Source organism: Triturus cristatus, chromosome 10, assembly GCF_964204655.1.
Source record: "Triturus cristatus chromosome 10, aTriCri1.1, whole genome shotgun sequence".
Lineage (NCBI taxonomy): Eukaryota > Metazoa > Chordata > Amphibia > Caudata > Salamandridae > Triturus > Triturus cristatus.
The window spans coordinates 414,159,944-414,183,549 of record NC_140593.1 but is presented as its reverse complement, the minus strand read 5'-3'; the positions used below and the strand labels follow the sequence as shown (position 1 = coordinate 414,183,549).

General features: G+C 50.1%; 1 protein-coding gene across 41 annotated transcripts in view; it reads left to right on the top strand.

The window, feature by feature from the left end:
• Positions 1 to 23,606, top strand: part of ABI1 (abl interactor 1) — a 363,080-nt gene that overhangs the window by 321,674 nt on the left and 17,800 nt on the right. The gene's annotated exons all lie outside the window — the stretch shown is intronic.

The following is a 23,606-nucleotide window of genomic DNA, read 5'->3' as shown; positions in this document are numbered from 1 at the left end:
TAACATCTTTGTTTCCATCACACTTCCAAATTAGAAAAAAATGCTTTGTTTAATAACTGCTGATATATTCTGATATATTTGACCTGTTTGTTTACAGAGATTTAAACTTTGTTGTACATTAGAAAAAATTACATCCAACAGCCTTTCCTTCCACATAGTTCACTATACCAACTGCTCTCACGTTGCAGTCATAGAAAGTAAACACCAATCTCCATGTTAAAGGAAGAAGCAGCAATTTGCCAGAAAACAATACCTGAGATTTGACTTTTGTCTTTGATGCACAGCAAATGTTATAAGATAATAAAACGTAAAGGCACCTTTATTGCTCATTCACCTTTTGAACACCAGCATGGTTATTTTGGGGGTTGCTGCAGCACAACCCACACCCTTACTTCGACTGCTAATGCTTTATTCTATGTGCCTGAAACACAACTACATTCTCGAAGAGATTCTGAGAGACAGAAATGCATAGAAAGCTAAGTACATGTGTAAAAGATTAAATGACCTGCCGTTTTCGACAGACCTTCAGAATCTTGTCCTCAGCAGATTAAGATATTTCCTTGCTCTGGAACAGATGGGTAAAACATAAGCAAATAGAATTTCAAGGAAATCCCATATATTATTTGCAGATTTGATATCTCTATTTGTTTAATACACACAATGTGTCATGTGTTTGATTGCAAAAAGCACTAGAATCATGTTCTTTGTTTAGCAGTACAGTACATTTCATGAAACATTTGCATGCACAGATTATAAGCAAGTGGTCAGTGAAAATTCAGAGCAAGGAAGATGACCAATAGACATTTAGTAAATGTAGTTGGAAAAGGTCTAGAGAGAATCATTTAACTTGCCCAATATTTGATGCTTTTTCAGGTCGAGCAGAGCAGATGGAGCTGTCTGCCAGGCTGCAAATAGGGATGGGCGTAACTTGTTGTTTGCTGTAGCGTAATTACATGAAATTGCATCAGAATTCCACGAGATTCTGATAGAAGCGTAACCCACCATTTAGCCCTATTTTGTTAGCACAAAATACAACCGAACATGAACAGCAGCAACCAGCAGCCAAAAACACAAAATATAGGAGTGATTGGGGAAGGAGCCGAAAGGGTTGTACTTCACATCAAAGACCACTTTGACTTCAAGGCTCCTGACTCTAAAAGCCCCAAAAAGCCGCTCGGATCAAGACAAAAGATACCACAGGAGGGATGCCCTCAGAACCGCCGCCAAAGAGGTTGCCCCTGATGACAATAAAGCACTCCAAGTAGAGAGAAAATGGATATGTCTTGCGGTTGAAATGGAGGCCCTCAGAAAGGAAGAGTTTGACAGCTGTTGAAGGGCTACAGGATCATTCTCTGACCCTCGAAGTAACATCACTCAAGGTCGAGGTTAAACAACCAGAGCAATCACATTTGTCATCACTGGAACCAGCAAAAAAGGAGGACTTCATGTTCGACTAAGAATTCAGCAGTGGCCTGTACCAGAAGGACATCTTCAAAGACAAACCACGAAGGACTGACAGGACATTGACGCGGAGTCGGGGTGTGTACTCATATCCTGTAGGAAAGTGCCCCTTTTTGACATAGTTACCCCCCACTTTTTCCCTGGTACATGATGTGATTTCGACTGGAAGTGCACTGGGTTCCTGTTAATCTAGGTCCCCAGTGCGAGATCTCTTGCCTCAAAACTGTACAATTGTCCCCAATCGGCAATACCTTTAGCACTCTCTATGTCCCAAGTAAATGGTACCCCTAATACCTAGGGCCTGAGTCTCTACAAAGGGTCCCCAAGGGCTGCAGCACTAATTGTGCCACCGTAAGGGACCCACCCCCCCCCCCCCCCCCCCCACCACCACCAAACTCATGCAGGCTGCCATTGCAGGCTGCGTGTTTTGGTGCAAGCAAAAGTGAAAACACAACATGACACATCCCTGTGTGCCATATCCCCTAACATTGCATGTTATATTTGTAAGTCCCCCCTACACCAGGCCTTACAGCCCAAAGGCAGGGTGCTTTATATTATATGTGAGGACATTTCTGCATGAGCAGATATGCACCTGTGCTAGTCTGTTGCATTGTTGCCAACCCAAGTGATCAGGGAAGCCATTTTACCCCATGTGCTGGACACTGGTGAAAATGAGTTCCCCAGCTACAGGATGCCTTCACCGAAAATAGGGATGTTTGGTATCAAACATATCCTGTTCACAAACCCACCCTGATTCCAATAGTTGATTTGTGATTACATGCACACAGAGGGTACCTTAAAGGTGCCCCCTGAAAATCTACCAGCCTCTGGTGTGTTGGCTGACTGGTCTCTGCCAGCCTGACACCCAAGACAGATTTCTGACCTTCGAGAGTGAGCTTCTGCTCTCAGCAGGTCAGAAACAAAGCATGCACGGGAAGAGGGTATTCACGCCCCCTCCCTCGGAATGCTAATCAGCAGGTCATCTTGAGGCAGGGGAGCTTCAAAGAGGCCATCGCCTTTGAAATTCAAATCTGGCTCCCCTCACAGGAGAAGAAGCCGACTAACCGACTTGGGACCAACCCTGCCTGCTGCCTTCGATGATTGCGCCAAAAGACGACTTGTCCTGCAGCTGCTGAGTACCCAAAGCCCAGGATACCCGTCAGCACTTCACCTATGAACCAAGCACTACAGAGAAGCAGCGGACCTTCTTCTCTGCAGGCACCCAAAGACTCCTGAGATAACTTTGTGACCACAAACACTACGCCTGAAGTCACCACTGCATTCGTCACTCCAAGCCAGATATGAAGTGGGCCAACAGTGTCATCGTCATCAACTAGCCCTCCAGAGACCAAGTCCACTGTGGTTTCGCCCCCAGTGAACTCTATAGCGTTGCCTGCAGCCAGGCCCCCTCTACCGCGACTGCTTCCAGTAAGGAAAACCCAACACCTAAAGACACCTCTGCACCCATCATCCCATGGGCTGTGGAGAAGAGGACCAAAGGTGTTCCTACGTCCCCGAGCATTGTGAGGCCTGAACCCCCCTGTTATTTCAGCCCGACCGGCCTCCCAGTCAAAGCCTGCAGCCTCTTTACGTGAAAACTGATACCCATAGAATAACACTAGGCACCCGGCCGCCCTAGTGCTGCTTTGGACCTTGCTCACCTAAACTCCTGGAGACTGGTTCTGTAAGTCACTGTATTGAATGCCACACTTGCTTTTTCCCCATAAGATAACATTGCAGCTTCTGAAAACTGCACTGTGTCGACTCTTTAAATCCAAATGTTTTTCTTTCTTTTGTAAAACATACATGCCTGAACTAATTGCTTCTGATATATATATTTATTCAACAAATAGGTAGCCCCATGAGCTGCACTCGAGCCAGAGAGAAGGTTACCAGCCTTTATTCATGGTATGGACAAGTAGGTTAGCCAGTGTGATAGACAGCCTTTCCTTCGCCTAACGCGTTTCGAGTCAATCTCTTCATCAGAGGCATTCAGGAAAAGTATGCGCTTGGCGGGCAGTTACTTCCTTTTATGATGTCACGCCCCTTATTCACGTTCCATATGTCTTATGGGAATCGTAGTGCCACAAGCATTTCCAACCTTAATAGCGGTGCGCTGATTCCTGTCACAATTACGGCCCAAACGTGAGCCCCAGCTTACATGCCAGTCCTCAATCCAGGCTCTCTGTTCCACTGTGAGAGTGGTGTATCCGCTCCCGTGGCCCCCTGGGGATCGTGGGGTGGTGCAGACTCAGCGGATGGGCGTACGCCTCAAAATTCAACAAACAGGTAGCCCCATGAGCTGCCCTCTAGCTAGAGAGAAGGTTACCAGCCTTTATTAATGGTATGGACAAGTAGGTTAGCCAGTGCTGGTGGTGCTTTGGACCTTGCTCACCTTAACTCCTGGAGACTGTAAGTCACTGTATTGAATGCCACACTTGCTTTTTCCCCATAAGATAACATTGCAGCTTCTGAAAACTGCACTGTGTTGACTCTTTAAATCCAAATGATTTTCTTTTGTAAAACATACATGCCTGAACTAATTGCTTCTGGTGTATATGGAATATGCTACTTACCAGTATGCATCTATTCTTGGCATGTAGAGCTGCAGATCTACACACTTTTGCATAGATCGCCATCTGGTGTTGGGCCCGGATGTTTGCAGTTTGTTTTTCCTCTTGGAAAGTCTTGGGAAGTCACGAGGTCGGTGACTCCTCCCTTGGTTCGTATTGCGCATGGGCTTCGGCTCCATCCTCAGATTGTTTTTCGCCGACAGGGAAAGATGGAGCGTAGTAATAACAGTGAAGAAACCCATGTGTGTTGTATCTAAATAAGATAGACTGGAACAGACACAGGTAGCCGGGGAGGCGGATGGGCGTGTGTAGATCTGCAGCTCTACATGCCAAGAACAGATGCATACTGGTAAGTAGCATATTCCGTTCGAGGCATATGAGCTGCAGATTACACACTTTTGCATAGACTATATAGCAATTCAATTCACAATTCAATCAAGCTTTATTCGACAGTTGTCATAAAAGCACATTACAAACATAAAACAGTTAATAAATTATCTAAAAAGAATTAAAATTACAATTAAATCTCTAGGCAGCCGTTGAATACACTTTTTAAAACCAATCCATGTACTCTTAAATTAGCGGGACACAATTCAATGGACTATATAGCAGTTCCCAACCTTAGCGGCGACCACCGGTATCTGTTGCAGTGGTTTGAAATAGTGTGTTCGAGGCATATGAGCTGCAGATTGTACACTTAGCATAGATCGCCATCTGGTGTTGGGCCCGGATGTTTGCAGTTTGTTTTTCTTCTTGGACAGTCTTTGGAAGTCACGAGTTTGGTGACTCCTCCTTCGGTCCGTACTGCGCATGGGCTTCGGCTCCATCCTCAGATTGTTTTTTTCCGCCATCGGGCTCGGATGTGATACTTCGTGCTCCGGCTTCGAACTTCTACGGTTCCAGCCTCGACGGAAAATCCTCGATTCTTCGAGTTCCTTCATCATCTTCATCTCTCGAAGCGGCACTTTCTCCATCCCGTACATCGACACCGGCCTTCGGGCCCTCCGCGACTCCGGTCCCGGCCGATGGAAAGGACTCCGTTCAAAAAGTGCCCAAAATGTGGGTCTAAATTTCCCCACACCGACCTCCATCAGGTGTGTAACCTTTGCCTCTCTCCGGAACACGAGGCCAGAGACTGCCCCGCCTGCAAGTCTTTTCGATCGAAGAAGACCATCCGAGATCGAAGAGCTCGACGCACCATGGCGCACTCATCCTCTGCAGCTCCACCGGACATCTTCGGAGACGACGCCGAAGCTTCGGGGCAAACACACACCGAGCAGGAGGAAGACGTCGTCAGCGCTTCCGAGGCCGACGACTCCGACGTGGAGGACATTACACCAGCGCAGCGGGCCGTGAGTAATATGCCCCCTCCTACCCCCACGCCGAAAACCAAAGAGACTCAGGTTACTCCCTCGCCTGCCGGCCTGGGCAAAACCAAAACCAAAACTTCGATCACCCCACCTTCGGGCCCGGTGTCGAAGCTCACAAAGTCTCATGGCAGCTCGGGATCGAGCCAGCCGACACCCGGTGCCGAAAAACAGCATCCGGCACCGAAGACTGCAAAATCCAGCTCGACTCCGAAACCACCGGTGACGAAGCCTGGACACTCGGTGCCGACCAAACACAAACACAAATCTGTCGGCACCGATGCTCCGGCGCCGAAACATCATTCGACGCCGAAACACCCGGAGACCTCAAAAAAGCATGGCGCACACAGACCATCGAAACCCCCGGTTCCGAAATCACCGGTGCCGACAGACGACTCGACACCATTGGCTCTGTTTACACCAGACCCTTTACAAAAGACTTTGTCCAAAGATCCAAAGACTGGGCTTTTGACTTTAACTACCAAGAAAAGACGCCTTGATGCTCCGGCTCCTCCTCCTCCACCCAAAAGGAAGGACTCTGCTACTTCTCCCCTCAGAGTGCCCTCCCCACTACCGCCTCCCCTACCCCCTCCACCTCCTCCACCACCTCCACCTCACAGGTCTCCGCCACCTGTACCTCACTACGATCCGACCCCATCCCCAGATCCGGATGATGGGGATCCGGACAATTACCCGGCGGACGCCCCAATGGATCCCACTCCACCAGGGACCCCAGATCCATGGGAGGATTACAATAACCCTGATATACCCAATGTACCTCAGGACGACTTATACCCATCAAGACCGTCTCCTCCAGAGGACTCCTTAGGGTTTCACCATTTAGTGCAGAGAGCAGCACACTACCATGGGGTGGACATGCACAGTGAACCAGTAGAAGAAGACTTCCTACTGGATACATTTGATATACAAGACAAATCCACTTCCATTTTACCCATGCTTAAGGGTGTCACCAAGCACGCTACAGAGGTGTTCAAAGACCCTGTCAGAGCCAGAGTACTGAACCCTAGAATAGAGAAGAAGTATAAGGCGGCACCCACAGACCCTGCTTACATCAAGGGCCCTGCTCCCCTAGATTCCCTAGTTGTCTCCACAGCTAGAAAGCGGGCTAACTCCCAATCCTCAGGAGATGCCCCACCGCCAGACAAAGAATCTAAACTTCTGGACGCGTCTGGTAAACGCACCGCCTCCCAAGCTGCAAACATGTGGCGCATTGCAAACACACAAGCACTGCTTGCGCGATATGATAGAGCACGCTATGACGAACTAGAGGCTCTTATGCAGCACCTTCCAGAAAAATACAAGCACAAGGCTCATGACCTGATACAGGAGGGTAAACTAATTACAAACACCTCCATTAAGTGTGCCCTCGATGCAGCCGACACTGCTTCTAGGGCCATAAATACCAGTGTCCTGCTTCGTCGCCACGCCTGGCTCAGGATCTCAGGTTTCAAGCCTGAAGTCCAGGCATCCATACTCAATCACCCCTTTGACCAGGAAACACTCTTTGGGCCAAAGGTAGACGAAGCGCTCGAAAAGATGAAGAAAGACACAGACACAGCAAAGTCTATGGGGGCACTCCAAACACAAGCCTCCAAACGTTCCTTTCGACGCTCGTCCTTTCGTGGCACAGGCAGAGGCTCCTCCACCGATAACGCCTCTACCTCCTACAAGTCCCCTCCTCAAAATACCTTTTCAAAGGGCAATCAGAGAGGTGGTTACAGGGGTAACAACAATAAGGGCAGGGGCAAAACCAACAACACCCGTTCTGCCACCCCCCCCGCACAATGACTCCCCTCCGCTCCCCCCAGACCATTCCACTCCGGTCGGGGGCAGACTACAAAACTTTATCCACGTATGGGAGTCCATAACATCGGACAAATGGGTAACCCAAATCATTCGGTCAGGGTACTGTCTCGAACTAACATCTACCCCACCCAATATCCCACCAAGGCACCGTCCAATGTCTCAAGAACATTCCACACTGCTCAAACAAGAGGTACTCTCACTCCTCCAAAAACACGCTATAGAGCAGGTCCCCGTCAATCAACAAAATCTAGGGGTCTACTCCCTATATTTCTTAATACCAAAGAAAGACGGGACCCTCAGACCCATTCTCGACCTCCGGCCTCTAAATGCCTACATACACTCAGACCATTTTCACATGGTCACCCTACAGCAAGTCCTCCCACTCCTCTGCCAGGGAGACTTTCTCACAACCTTGGATCTGAAAGACGCATACTTTCACATTCCAATACACCCCTCTCACAGGAAATACCTCAGGTTCGTGGTGGACGGGCAACATTACCAATTCACGGTTCTCCCCTTCGGGGTCACCACCGCACCGCGGGTGTTTACCAAATGCCTAGCAGTAGTAGCAGCACACCTCAGACGTCAACACATTCACGTCTTCCCTTACCTGGACGACTGGCTGATAAAAGCCGCGTCCTACGACCAATGTGTGCAGCATACAAACAGCACCATCCAACAGCTCCACCAGCTAGGCTTCACGGTGAACTACCAAAAGTCCCACCTCATACCATCTCACACAAAGCAATATCTCGGGGCCACTATAGACACCTCCAAGGGTATTGCCTATCCAAACTCAGCCAGAATCACAAGCATTCAAGCCTTACGCAAAACATTCCTTCCTCAACACACTCTTCCAGCAAGAGTGTTTATGAAGCTCATAGGAATGATGGCGTCTTGCATCTTCATAGTGCCCCATGCAAGACTCCACATGCGTCCACTTCAAGAGTGCCTAGCACAACAGTGGAACCAGGCCCAGGGTCAGCTGACGGATCTGGTGTTGGTGGACGGCCGCACACATCACTCTCTGCAGTGGTGGAACACCACAAACCTTTCCAAAGGGCGGCCGTTCCTGGACCCGGTTCCTCAGGTGATTCTAACAGCGGACGCATCGCTCTCCGGCTGGGGAGCGCACCTCCTACACCTCACCATGCAAGGTCTATGGACGCCACAGCAAAAATCGCTCCACATCAACCACCTGGAGCTCTTGGCGATCTTTCTAGCCCTAAAATCTTTCCAAAAACAGATTTCGGGCAAAGCAGTCCTCATTCGCACAGACAATATGACTGCGATGTATTATATACAAAAACAGGGGGGGACACACTCTCCCCAGCTCTCCCGCTTAGCCCAGAGCATATGGAGATGGGCAATTCCCCAAAACATCTTTCTCCTGGCACAGCACGTAACCCAGAACCATGGAGAAATCAGGCACCCGGACCCAGCTCAGCTCAACCTGGCGATCTGGCTCCTGAAATCCTAGAATTCGGATACCTTAACCTTCCCCCTGATTGCATGAACATCATCATGGAAGCCAGACGTCCTACCACTAGAGCATGCTATGCCGCAAAGTGGAAAAGATTTGTAATTTACTGCCGTAACAATACAATCAACCCTCTAGATGCATCCATACAGCACATAATATGCTATCTGCTCCATCTTCACAGGTGTAACCTGGCATATTCATCCATACGCCTACACCTAGCAGCGATCGCTGCCTATCTACAAAACAGGCAGCATTTATCACTCTTCAGAGTGCCCGCTATTAAAGCCTTCATGGAAGGCCTTAAACGAGTAATTCCTCCCAGGGCACCACCTTCCCCTGTATGGAATCTAAATTTGGTTCTTACACGTCTAATGGGTCCGCCCTTCGAACCAATGCACAAATGTGAGCTACAGTTTCTCACCTGGAAAACAGCTTTCCTTGTAGCTATCACTTCCCTTAGAAGGGTTGGTGAAATACAAGCGTTCACCATACAGGAACCCTACATACAAATGCATCACAGCAAGGTCATACTTCGCACAAATCCGAAGTTTCTGCCCAAAGTCATTTCCCCCTTCCACCTCAATCAATCAGTGGAATTACCTGTCTTCTTTTCGCAACCCCAATCTGTTGCAGAAAGGGCCTTACACACGCTTGATGTAAAAAGGGCGTTACTATACTACATACAAAGAACGCAACCCTTCAGGAAGACTAAACAATTGTTCGTTTCCTTCTCTCCACCACATAAAGGCAACCCCATTTCAAAATCAGGGATAGCTAGGTGGATTGTTTTGCACATCTACACAGTAATGTTTAGTGAAAGTGTGCGGTGTTGACCATGTAGCTGCCTTGCAGATATCATCTAATGGGATGTTCCCTAGAAAAGCCATAGAAGCCCCTATCTTTCTTGTAGAGTGGACTTTAGGGGGAACAGATAGCATGCGTTTTGCTTTGTGGTAGCAAATCTGTATGCATTTTACAATCCACCTAGCTATCCCTGATTTAGAGATGGGGTTGCCTTTTATGAGGTGGAGAGAAAGAGACAAACAATTGCTTTATCTTCCTGAAAGGTTGTGTTCTCTGGATATAGTAAAGCAAGGTCTTTTTAACATCCAGTGTGTGTAGAGCCCTTTCTGCAACAGTTTGAGGTTGCGAGAAAAAAACCGGTAATTCTACCGATTGGTTTAGATGAATGGGTGAGATGACTTTGAGTAGGAATTTTGGGTTGGTACGTAGGACAATCTTGTTCGGGTGCATTTGGAGAAAAGGTTCTTGTATAGTAAGTGCTTGTATTTCACTGACCCTTCTAAGGGAGGTGATGGCTACAAGGAAAGCTGTTTTCCATGTGAGGAATTGCAGTTCGCATTTATGCAAGGGTTCAAAAGGCGGTCCCATTAGCCTTGTGAGCACTATATTTAAGTTCCACACAGGTGAGGGTGGCACTCTTGGGGGAATTATTCGTTTTAGGCCTTTCATGAAGGCTTTAATGGCAGGCACTCTGAAAAGTGATAGGTGCTGTCTGTTTTGTAAGTAAGCGGCAATTGCTGCGAGGTGTAGCCGAATGGATGTATATGCTAGGTTACATCTTTGTAGGTGTAGTAAGTAGCATATGATGTGCTGTATGGATGCGTCTAGAGGGTTGATTATGTTATGGCAATAAACAACAAATCTTTTCCACTTGGCAGCGTAGCAGGCTCTAGTGGTAGGACGTCTAGCCTCTCTGATAACATTCTTACAGTCGGGGGGGGAAGGTTAAGGTATCCGAATTCTATGATTTCAGGAGCCAGATCGCAAGGTTGAGCTGAACTGGGTCCGGGTGTCTGATCTCCCCATAGTTCTGGGTTAGGAGGCATGGTGAGAGGTGTAATTTTTGGTGTGGCACTACTGAGAGTTCCAGCAGCGTGGTGTACCATGGTTGTCTGGCCCATGTTGGAGCTACTAGAATGAGTGTGAGGGAGTGCTGTTGTAGCTTTCGCACCACTAATGGAATTAGTGGGAGAGGTGGAAAGGCGTATGCAAATTTGCCTGACCAGTTCATCCATATCGCATTGCCTTTGGACAATGGGTGTGGGTATCTGGCGGCGAAGCTTGGGCATTTTTTGTTTTCGTGGGTGGCGAATAGGTCTATCTGTGGATGCCCCCCACATCTGAAAGAATGGGTGAAGAACCTGCAGGTGAATTTCCCACTCGTGGATCTGCTGCGTCTGTCTGCTGAGCAGATCTGCCATGGTGTTTTGGAGTCCTGGGACATGTTGGGCTAGGAGAAAGATTTTGTGTGGAATTGCCCATCTCGATATGCTCTGTGCTAGTTGAGAGAGCTGTGGAGAGTGTGTGCCGCCTTGTTTTTGGATGTAGTACATGGCGGTCATGTTGTCTGTGCGGATAAGGACTGCCTTGCCTAAAATCTGTGTGTGAAAGATTTTAGGGCTAGAAAGATTGCCAGTAACTCCAGATGATTGATGTGGAGTAACTTTTATTGCGGCGTCCATGTGCCCTGCACTGTGAGGTGTAGTAGATGAGCTCCCCAGCCGGAGAGTGATGCGTCTGTCAGGATTTGTGGAACTGGGTCCAGGAACGGTCGACCTCAGGAAAGATTTGTGGTGTTCCACCACTGCAGAGAGCGATGGGTGCGACCGTCTACCAACACCAGATCTGTCAGTTGCCCCTGGGCCTGGTTCCATTGGCGCGCTAAGCACTCTTGGAGTGGACGCATCTGGAGTCTTGCATGAGGCACTATGAAAATGCAAGAGGCCATCATCCCTATCAGTTGCATAAACACTCTTGCTGGGAGGGAGTGTTGAAGTATGAATTTTTGACGCAAAGCCTGAATGCTTGAAATCCTGTCCGGATTGGGGTAGGCTATGGCTTTTGAGGTGTCTATGGTGGCACCGAGGTATTGCTTTATGTGGGATGGTGTTAGCTGGGACTTTTGGTGGTTCACCGTGAAGCCTAGTTGATGAAGTAGTTGGATTGTAGTGGCGGTGTGGTGTACACATTGGTTGTAATAGGCGGCTTTTATTAGCCAGTCGTCCAAATATGGGAAGATGTGAATGTGCTGTCTTCTGAGGTGTGCCGCCACTACCGCTAGGCACTTGGTAAATACCCGTGGTGCTGTTGTGACCCCAAATGGGAGCACTTTGAACTGGTAGTGTTGCCCGTCCACTACGAATCTGAGGTACTTTCTGTGGGCATGATGTACCGGAATGTGGAAGTATGCGTCTTTCAAGTCCAGTGTGGTGAGAAAGTCGTTCTGGGAGAGGAGCGGAAGTACCTGCTGAAGTGTTACCATGTGAAAATGGTCCGAATGTATGTATGTGTTTAGAGGCCGGAGATCTAAGATAGGTCGTAGAGTCTCGTCTCTTTTTGGTATCAGAAAATATAGGGAGTGTAGGAGGGAGATTACCTCCTGTTTTAGTAACGTGGAATGTTCTTGTGACATTGGGCGTTGCCTGGGTGGAATGTTGGGGGGGTAGATGTGAGTTCTAGGCAGTACCCTGAACGAATAATTTGGGTCACCCACTTGTCTGATGTGATGGACTCCCAGACGTGAAGGAAATTTTGTAGTCTGCCCCTGACCGGAGTGGGATGGTCTGGGGGGGAGCAGGTGAAAGTCATTGGGTAGGCGGTGTGGCAGAGCAGGCGGTATTTGTTTTGCCTCTGCCTTTATTGTTATTGCCTCTCTAGCCGCCTCTTTGATAACCTTTTGTGAAGGTGGACTGAGGAGGGGATTTGTAGGACGTGGACGCGCTATCTGAGGAGTAGCCTCTGCCCGTGCCCCGAAAGGAAGAGCGGCGAAAGGAGCGCCTAGGAGGGTGTGACTGTAGGGCTCCCATAGATTTCGCCGTATCTGTGTCTTTTTTCATCTTATAGAGGGCCTCATCTATCTTTGGACCGAATAAATGTTCCTGATCGAATGGATGGTTTAATATGGAGGCTTGTACCTCAGGTTTAAAGCCTGAAACTCTCAGCCAAGCTTGTCGACGGAGTAGGACACTGGTGTTAATGGCCCTGGAGGCTGTGTCTGTTGTGTCTAAGGCACAGCGTATAGAGGTATTAGTTATGGTCTTACCCTCTTGAATTAATTCATTGGCCCTATTTTTATATTTTTCTGGGAGATGGTGCATGATGGTTTCTAGTTCATCATAATGCGCTCTGTCGTATCTGGCCAATAGCGCTTGAGTGTTGGCGATACGCCATATATTGGCTGCTTGTGACGCAGTGCGTTTTCCTGATGCGTCCAGGAGCTTTATTCTTTGTCAGGTGGTGGTGCTTCGCCTGACGCCTGGGAATTTGATCACTTTCGTACGGTGGATACCACTAGGGAATCAAGTGGCGATGGCCTTTGATGTAGGCAGGATCTGTGGGGCAGCTTTATACTTTTTTTCTATGCGTGGGTTTAGGACCCTAGCCCTGACTGGGTCTTTAAAAACCTCTGGCGCATGTTTTATTACCCCTTTGAGCATAGGTAGTATAGCAGTAGACCTATGTGCAGTATCAAAGGTGTCTAGGAGGAAATATTCCTCTACTGGGTCAGTGTGTAGCTCTACCCCATGATAATGTGCCGCCCTCTGAAGTAGGTGGTGAAAACCTAGTGAGTCTTCTGGTAGAGATGGCCTGGATGGATAGAGGTCATCTTGTGGGACATCTGGAATGTCTGGATCATTATAATCATCCCAGGGGTCTGGGGATCCTGTAGGGGTGGGGTCTTGTGGCACATCTGCTGGGTCGTAGTATGGGTCCCCCTGATCATCATGGTCTAGGGTCGGAGAGCGATGAGGCAGGGGTGGAGAAGGTGGAGGGGGGTGGAGGTGGAGAGGGCTGAGGAGGTGGAGGAGGTGGGGAAGGTACTCTGAAAGGGGAAGAAGCACAGTCCTTCCTCTTTGGAGGGGGAGCTGGTTTGTCCAAATGTCTCTTTTTAGAAGACAGTGCCAAATGTCCAGTTTTTGGATCCTTGGTAAGTGTCTTTTGCAAAGGATCCGGTGTAAAAAGTTCTTGCGACACTGGTTGTTCGGTCGGCGCCGACGTTTTCGGGGCCGACTGCTTCCTAGGCTTGTCTGTGCCGTGCTTTTTGGGAACCTCCGATTTTATTGTTCGGTGCCGAGACAGGCTTCGGCGCGGGAGTGTCGGTGCCGAGGGCCTTATGATTGGTCGGCACCGAGAGGCTGGGTTTGGAGCTCGGTGTCGAGGTAGAGGCCGATCTTTTCTTCGGTGCCGAAGGGTGTTTTTCGGCACTGCTGTCAGGCTGGCTTGAGCCCGAGCTGCCGGAAGGCTTACTTGGCTTCGTCACCGGGCCCGAAGGTGGGGTGTTCGAAGCAGTGTCTTTGGTCTTGCCTAGGCCCGAAGGCGTGACCGAAGCCTTTTTGGGTGTTGGCGCGGGTGTGGGAGGGGGTATTTTACTCACGACCCTCTGCGCCGGGGTGAAGTCCTCCACATCCGAGTCGTCGGCTTCGGAGGCACTGACGAGGTCCTCTTCGGTGTGCTGGTGTCCCGGAGTTTCGACGTCGTCCCCGAAGATGTCGACTGGAACGGAGGTCGAGGAGTGTGCCATTTTTCGTCTGGCCCTTCGATCTCGAATAATCTTTTTGGATCTAAAAGACTTGCAGGCGGGACAGTCTCGAGCCTCGTGTTCAGGGGAGAGGAAGAAGTTGCACACCTCATGAAGATCGGTGTGAGGGAATTTGGACCCACATCGAGGGCACTTCTTGAATGGAGTTCTTTCCATCAGCCGGGACCGGAGCCTGGATAGGCCCGAAGGCCGCCGTCGATGACTGGAATCGAAGGTGCGTCGAAGAAGGTGATTGAGGAGATCAGTATCTAAACAATACCGCGGAGAGCGAGGATTCTGCTTCGATCGTCCAACTGGAATTTTTTCGGAACCGGAGCGCGAAGTATTACATCCGAGCCCGATTGCGGAAAAAAACAATCTGAGGATGGAGCCGAAGCCCATGCGCAATACGAACCAAGGGAGGAGTCACCGACCTCGTGACTTCCAAAGACTTTCCAAGAGGAAAAACAAACTGCCAACATCCGGGCCCAACACCAGATGGCGATCTATGCAAAAGTGTGTAATCTGCAGCATATATATATATATATATATATATTACTCCCCGCTGATGAGCCTAAGGCTGCACACCAACACTGCCCCCTAGAAGAACACCCTCCACTTATAAGGGAACCTGTGGACTCTTTTTTCATGAGCTCATTTCGATATACCTTATAGAGAGCCATCTTCTGACATATCCCTCTAAGCCCTCACCACCGAACAACATCTTGGTGTGTAATGCAGTGATAAAATGTGCAGCAGCCACCTACAGTGGACAACTATGGAAGAGGAACAGGGGGAATCATGCTTCTTGCTAGAGACCCTGCTACTTTCTCAATGAAAAAGCCAATGCATCCCTATGTTAGCAAGTGTGATGGATGAGGGAAGGGGGAGGCCTTTAGAAAGCCAGCCATGTAAAAGGCGGTTACTCCACCTGTGGAGAAACAAAAAACAGACACTCAACAATGGATGCCCACCAACATCAGGGAGTCGGGTGCCGCAGACTCCATCATTGTGTCCACAGCCCGCAGTAGGACTAACTCCCCAGTGTTTGTAAGTCCATCACCAGACAAACAGAGCAAACTGTTGGACTTGATGGGCAAGAATATGGAGCATTCAGCCGCTGTCCAATGGAGGATTGCAAATTCGAACACCCTGCCAAATCGGTACGCTCACACACAGTGGGAAGAGATGGAGGCTCTTCTACAACACCTTACATGAGCAATATCAGAAGAGGGGAAATGCATTGGTAGAAAAGGGGAAGATAAACACCTGCCTAAAGTCTGCTGCGCATGGGCACCACACTCCGAAGCCATGTCTGACTGAAAGTGTCAGATTTCAAGCAAGAGGTGCAGGCTGCCGTTACTGAAATGCCTTTTACCGGAGAGTCACACTTAAGACCAGCAGTGGGTGCCTCTACCCAAAGAATATAAAAGCACATCAATATTGCGAGATCCATGGACACCCTGTGGTCCAGAGGGCAATTCAAGGGCGGAGCCACCCCTCACAGGATTATACCTTCCTGAGGAGGTTCACAGCCAACAACATCCCATACCTTTTTTGCTGTAGCATCCAAGCCAAAGCACTACAACTTTGTAGAAATACGCAGAACAACAAAGACAGCCTTTTTGTAGACATACTTGTGGCAGGGGAACAGCACCGAGAGGAACTATACACAACACCAAGTTACTCCGTGACACAACACCCTTGCCACTTAACACCGGTAGGGAGCAAAATCTGAGGATTCCTCAGGGAATTGCAGAAAATCAGCTCCAACAAATGAATTTCCAACATCATGAATGATTTCAGACTTGTAAAGGGCACGGCTATTTCCTAGTGTCCTAGCGCTGCGCTGCCAAATGAACGCCATAAGCAATTCCATTGTCTATTCATGTTGAAAGAGCCATTTCTTTAACCTTTTCTTGAGCACGTCTGTGGCAGCAACAGAATGTAGCTCCAAAGTGAGCTTAATCAAAGCCACCAAGATATGATAATGCCCTTCTGCACATCCTCGTGAGACGGATCTTGGGAATTCTTGCCAAGAGGCCCTGGGCAGACCTCTGATTTCAGGAGAGGGCATAAAAGCAAATTCTGGCCCAAACATAGCCTGCCCCAGAACAGTGCAATGCTCTGTGTACGAAGATAAGTGACTGTGATGTTGCATAGAACTGATAAAACCACCACCGAACACAAAATGAAGGGTGAGATGCCAAAGCATCAAGGACACTTTGCATCGAAAGAAGTAGTAGATTTGCAACAAAATTAGGTTATTGAAAAAGGACATACTGTATACTACTTAGTGCCCAAGGCAGATTTGTCATGAAGACCCATCCTGGATCTTGGGGCCTTAAACAGGTACATCAAAACACAAAAATTCCAAATGACCACACTTCATGAGTTCATCCAGCTCCTCAAAAAATTGGACTGCATGAGAACAGTGGACCTCAAAGATGCGCACCTACACCTATCAGTGAACAAAAAACACAAGAAGCTTCTAAAATTCATAGTGGACAAACTCTATTGCCAGTTCACAGTACCTCCTTTTAGGATACAATTGGCACAGCGAGTCTTCAAAAGATGCTTGGTCGCCATAGCAACCCACCAGCGAAGAAGTGAGATTCACTACTCTACCTAGATGAGTGATTCATAAAGACAACACCCTAGCAGCAGTGCAAAGATGACATAGAAACAGTGAAAGAAATACTAAAGAAACTGTGCTTCTTTACCAACCTGGAAAAGTAATCCCGAATACCAGGAAAGCAAAATACATTATTTGGAAGCCTTCCCAATACAGAAAAGAGAATAAGCAAGGAGGGGTGAGCTCTGGCAGGCATCTTGCATTCCTTTGATATTTAATGCAAGACTCCACACGAGACCTCTCCAGGCGTGGTTGCAGAGATACTCGTCACAATCCACCCGGAGTTGGGACGATCTGCTAGTTATAACAGGGAAACAACACAAGGAGATTCAATGGTCGAACAGTAGCAACATCACAGTGGGCAGACCTTTCAGGCACCCAACTCCCTCAGCGACTATCACAACGGATGCGTAAGAGGCCTATGGAGCCAGAGAGATGTGGTCAAACAAATAAACATCTTGGAACTCAAGACAGGGTTTCTATCCCTTTAAGTCTTCCATTCTCCAATTATAGGAAAGGTGGTACAGATACAGAAGCACAACAATGCAACCTTGCTCCACCTCAACAAGTGGAGGGGAAGGAGGGTACAGGATCAAATATCAAATAAACTATTCACCCTAACACAAAAGATACAGACATGGGTATGATAAAGGAACCCAACGCTGGTGGCAATCCACCTGCTGGGAGTGGAGATCCAGGAAGCAGACCCACTAAGCAGAGAACATTTTATGTTCGAAGCATGTGAGCTGTAGATCACATGCTGTGCATACTCCTGCCATTTAGTGTTGGGTCCGGATGTTTGCACCTTTTTTTCTTCGAAGAAGTCTTTTCCAGCCACAAGGTAGGTGACTCCTCCTTTCAGTGATAGTGCGTCTGGACATCGACTCCATTGTTAGATAGTTTTTTTTCTGCCATTGATTCGGATGTGAATTGCTGCGCTACGGTTCGACACAGTTACTTCAGTTTCCCTCCGTACGCAAGACACCCTCGACTGTATTGTTTTCAATCGCGTCTCCCATTCTACATTACTATTAAAAAACCCTCTTTCGATCCGAAAGCTTGTGGAAGGCCGTTGGGCCTACCCGCGTCGGTCCGACCCGCAGTCGATGGAACAAACTCCCTTCAAATTCTGCTCTTGGTGTCACGCGAAGTACCCGCGCACTGACTGGCACGAAGTGTGCAACCTGTGTTTGTCTCTGTAACACAGAGAAAAGGACTGCGACGCGTGCCAGGCATTCCGCTCCAAAAAGACCCTACGCGACCGTCTGGCTCGACATCGCGACGTGCAGAGCCAGCACACAAACTGCATTTCAGACATCTTCGGGCAACAATCGAACAAAGAGACCGGGGATGCCATGGGAACTGAGAAGGAGCAGGAACCGATCGCCATTTCAGAGCATGGCTCCAACCAAGATGAAGACATCCCGCATGGACAACGTACTGTGAGTACAGACCCTCCCTTGTCCCAAGATCCACCTCAACACGAAAAGAAGGCTCCAGTCCAACTCGGGCCCTGGTCGGCACCAAGACCATGCTTCTGACACCCCGCCTTCTGGGTCTGCACCGAAGCCTACAAAAAATCCTTCCGGTTCTGGAAAGCCTCACTCCAACTCGGGCTCTGAGTGAAAAACTTCAGGGTCGAAACAAAAAAACAGCTCCGACCCACACCATTCGGCACCGAAACACACTTCCGATCCGAAGTCACCAACGCCTAAGACTCCGGCACCGAAACATTTGGTGCCAAAACAGTCAGATGTGCCGAAATCACCCAAAAAAGCACAGTTTCGACACTTTAATCGATAAACCAGACCCGAAACAGAAGGTGTTTTACATTCATCCAAAGACTGGACACATCACCACCAAACTGACTCTAAAAAGAAAGACGGATACAGAAGATGAATATCACATTCCTTTGAAGAAGAGAAGTGTTGGAACTAACCCTTCTCCTCCTCCTCCTCTTCCATCACCTTCTTCCCCTCATTTTCAACCAATTTCACCTGAGCCTTCACCACCACATACAACTGACAACCAGGATGATGGGGATGAAGATTATCAACCAGTACCTACAGACCCATGGGACAACTACAACACCAATTCGCCCACAGGCAATGATCCTGACTTGTAGCCTACCAAGCCGTCTCCACCGGATGACAGTGTAGGCTACATTGAATTACTGGGTAGAGCTGCCAACTACCGTGGGGTGCAGCTGCACAAAGAGTCAAAAGAAGAGGACTTCTGTAGTAGGGGATCTCTGTGTATAGTCATAATCTATGAATAATCCCCGCCCATGTGCGGGGACCCCGGAGCAATCAAAAATATCTCTTAAGCTGTCCCGCATTTGCAAACCTGCAAAGACACTTAAGAGACAGACAAAATACAGCCTAATCACCACAAGGCTGCACTGGCCAGCACTTCCTCTGAAGTGAACACAAAAGCCAAAATAAAGTTGAAATGTCATTTTTATTCACATTTGACATGTTCCTTTATTATCACACACTCCCTTCACCAAAATCCCTTTAAACAATAGAGAGGAAGGGGTGGACAGACAAGCCCTATAGGCTGTCATGTGTCTGCTAAAGGGATACCGTGCCTTTAAGAAACTCTCCAGAGACCCCCGGTATCCCAGGATGCACAGCCAACACAAGTTACTTTCAGTTCTTTTTTCCGGCTCCTGCTAGCAGGACCCTGGAGCTTGAGCTCTACCCTTTTGGGTGGTTTAATTGATTAAAATCTGATTTTTTGGATTAAAAGTGGTTTCATTCGACGTCTAAAGCCTTTGTCTACTACTGCCTGCAATCTGGAGCAGTTTTGGCCCACTCTCAGCATGGCTTTATTCGATAAATGCTCTGAGTGTGGGAGGAAGAAGGCTAAGACGGACCCACATGAGGTGTGTAACCTCTGCTTGTCGCCCTCACATGTCCCAGCTGCCTGTGACATCTGCAGCACCTTTTCGAAAAGGACCCTGAGGGACAGGGAGAAGACTCGCCTTCAGGGACAGGAGAAGCAGAGGACCGGTGAGACTTCAGGGCATGGAGGGTCCCATTCCCCCTCCTCCGCCCATGCTTCAGCCCCTGGAGGGACCTCCGGGCAGAAAAAGGAGCAGAAGCGACACCTACCGGCTGGTAGGTCGCGTTCGACGTCGAAGGCGACGACGTCGACGGCGAGAGAGAAGGCACCGGTATGTTCGCCGTCGATCCAGGGCTCTGGGTCGCGGCAGCTTCGACGTCTAGGGAGGGGCCGGCGAGACCCGGGACCGGGTCGCCGTCGCAGGTGTCACGGTCGACGTCAACAACACATCGACGTCGTACCGAGCCCCATGGACTGCACTCGCCGCCGTCTACCCACGGCTCGACGCTGACTGAGTCGACGCCGAGATCCCGGCGCCCGCCGTCAAAGCGGAGGCGGTCGACGCCGAGACGCAGGTCGACGTCGAGACACCAACGATCGACGTCGAGATAACAACGATCGACGTCGAGACATCAACGATCGACGTCGAGGTACCAACGATCGACGTCAAGATCGCAGCGGTCGACGCCGAGGCACCGGCGGTCGACGTCGAGACGCCAGAAGTCGACGTCGAGGAGACAGTCGACGTCGAGGCAGACACCCCGGCGACGGCGATCAAGGCGGGGGCTCGACGCCGAGGAGGCATGGGTCGACGTCGAGGAGGCATGGGTCGACGTCGAGGAGACGATCGACTGCGGGGCGGCACTCGTCGTCGAGGGCGAAGAGACGCCGTTCGAGGTCGACGTACAGTTCGACGTCCCAGACATCGGGGAATACGTCCTCGGTGAGTACGATCTCCAGTCGGGGATCGGGGAGGCGCGGACGTTCGCCTTCGGTGGCTTCCCCGCGGGACAGGCCCGCCAAGAAGAGGAGAGTGGCCGCGAGCCCGGACAATGATGATGGGGGCTCTCCGGCTAGAAGTGATGGGGCTTCAGACCATCTGACCCCGCTGCGTACCCAGCGGCCGCCTTTGCCTCCGGTGCCCGACCTTCCACCGGCGCCTCCACCGGTGCCTGCACTGCCTCCTCCTCCACAGCCTCCTCCTCTGCCTCCTCCTCCTCTTCCTCCTCCGCCACCTCCTCCGCTGCCTCTGCCCGTGCATCAGCTGCCTGCCTCACCACCGCAGCCACCGCCCCCTCCCCCGAGGGTCCCTCACCGGCAGAGATCTCGCTCTCGCCCTCGCAGGCGATCACGGAGTAGGCGCAGATCCTCCACTCGCTCTGGAAATGGTCGACGGAGGTATCGGTCCCGTTCCAGAGGGTCGAGGGGCACGCACTCTTCGGGGGCTGGCAAGTATTCGCCCTCGCTGTCAGTGACGCCTCCTACCCGCGTCTCTCCAGTGGATGACATTGCCACGTTCCAGGAGGTGTTGCTGAGAGGGGCTGCGAAGTTGGGGATATCAGTGACTACCCCTATTCCCACTACTTCTGTGATTTTTGAGACTTTGCATAAAGTACATCTGTCGCGCCCCCTCCTCCCGCTGGTCCCAGGACTGGAGGAACCTGCGATGGAGGTGTTCTTAACGCCGGCCGTGGTGAAGCCGGCGCCCTCGAGACTGTCAAAGAAGTACAGGGCCCCTGACTCGGATCCGGCGTTCCTCAGAGTGGACCCCCCACCGGATTCTGTTATCGTGGCGGCGGCTCGTAAGCAACACTCTACGACGCCTTCCTCCACGGCTCCCCCGGATAAGGAGAGTCGCAAAATGGACTCCTTGGGGAGGAGGATGTGCTCCACGTCGGCTACTACAATGAAGGCCGCTAGCGCCTCCGCTCTGTTGGGGCGCTATGACAGGTCTCTTTGGGACTCCCTGCAACAGTTCGCGGCCTCCCTGCCCAGAGACAAGAGGGAGGATTTTCAAGAGGTGCTGAACGAGGGCATGATGGTCTCTAATCGGATCATCAGTGCGGCGGGGGACGTGTCGTTGCTGGCGGCCCATGGGTACTGCCACGGCATACATATGAGGAGGCATTCCTGGCTGCGGCTGACTCCGCTCAAGCCGGAAGCGCAGCAGAAGATCGCCAATCTACCATTCTCTGGCACGACGTTATTCGGGTCGCATGCGGATGACGAGATGGCCCGCATGAAGGCTGAGGCGGAGACTCTGAAGGCGGTGGGGCTGGAGCGGCCTAAGGAGCAGAGGAGGTCCTTCCGTTCCTCGGGCAGGCGCTACACCAAGCAGAGGGGCCAAGGGCGTCAGTCGGGCCCCCAGCAACAGCCCCAGCAACAGCAGCAGTACCAGAGGCAGCCCTTTCAGAAGCGGCAGAGGGGCAGAGGCCAGCATCAGTCCTCGGCGGGGAACAAAGGCCCGTCCGGGTCGAAGCCCTGAAAAGTTACTTCCCCCTCATCCGTTACCCGCTCCGGTGGGGGGAAGTATTCAACACTACCTGGCAGAGTGGAGGACAATAACACAGGACAAGTGGGTGCTGAATATTGTTTGCAATGGCTACTGTCTTCGTTTCACCAGTTCGCCTCCACAGATTCCACCAGTGCGCTCCCTTTACATGGTGCGGGAGCTCCAGCGGGAGGCGGACGTTCTATTAAAAAAGAAGGCGATAGAAGCTGTTCCTTTGAGGCAAAAAGGAAAAGGTCTCTACTCACGGTTCTTTCTCGTAAGAAAAAAAGACAAGAACGAGTTCAGGCCTATTCTGGATCTGCGTCAAGCAAACAGGTGGATCCGCCGAGAAAAGTTCCGTATGTTGTCCCTGCATCAGATTTACCCTCAGTTGCATCGAGGAGACTGGCTGTGCGCCATAGATCTGCAGGACGCTTACTTTCATGTGCCGATCGCACCGAAGCATCGCAAGTTCCTGAGGTTTCTGGTAGGCAACAACCATTACCAGTATTCCGTACTCCCGTTTGGCCTGAAGTCTGCGCCACGGACGTTCTCCAAGTGCATGGCAGTGGTCGCGGCACACCTGCGGAAGACCAAGGTGTTTGTGTACCCTTACCTGGACGACTGGTGTCTCGGCTTTAGGAATAAGAGGCAAGGCCAAAGATCTTATTGCTTCATTCTTGGCCAATCGCCCTCAGACAGTCAAGATGGGTAATTTCACCTCCCAGACCTTCTCCGTCCCATGCGGAGTCCCACAAGGCTCCTCGCTAAGTCCGACGCTTTTTAATATCTATGTATCGGACTTAGCGAGGGTGATAAAATCGCATGGAATTGCCCTTACAATGTACGCCGACGATACTCAACTAGTATTATCGGTGCACAATAATGGAACATCTGTCGCAGCCAACTTCCAAGAGGGAATGAAGGCGATAAGCTCCTGGATGTCATCAAATTGCCTCAAACTAAACTCTGATAAAACGGAGGTGATGACATTCGGGAGCTTGCAGCCGGCATGGTCCCCACAGTGGTGGCCATCTCAGTTGGGTCCCCCCCCCCCCAACCGGTAGTCAAGGTCCGCAATTTGGGAGTCACTTTTGACAATAAGTTGACTTTCCTCCATCACGCCAACGCTGTGGTATCATCTGCCTTCTACACCCTAAAAAAAATAAATAAACTACTTCCTTACTTACCACAGTCCGCGGGCAAAACACTTATCAGCACCTTAGTGTTCTAAAGAACCGATTATTGTAACTCCCTTCTTCTAAACGCTCAGGAAAGGGTACTCAAACTCCAGACGGTGCAAAACGCCGCGGCCAGAACCCTACTACACATCCCCAAATTCACCTCCACGTCTCCTTACATCAAAGAGCTACATTGGCT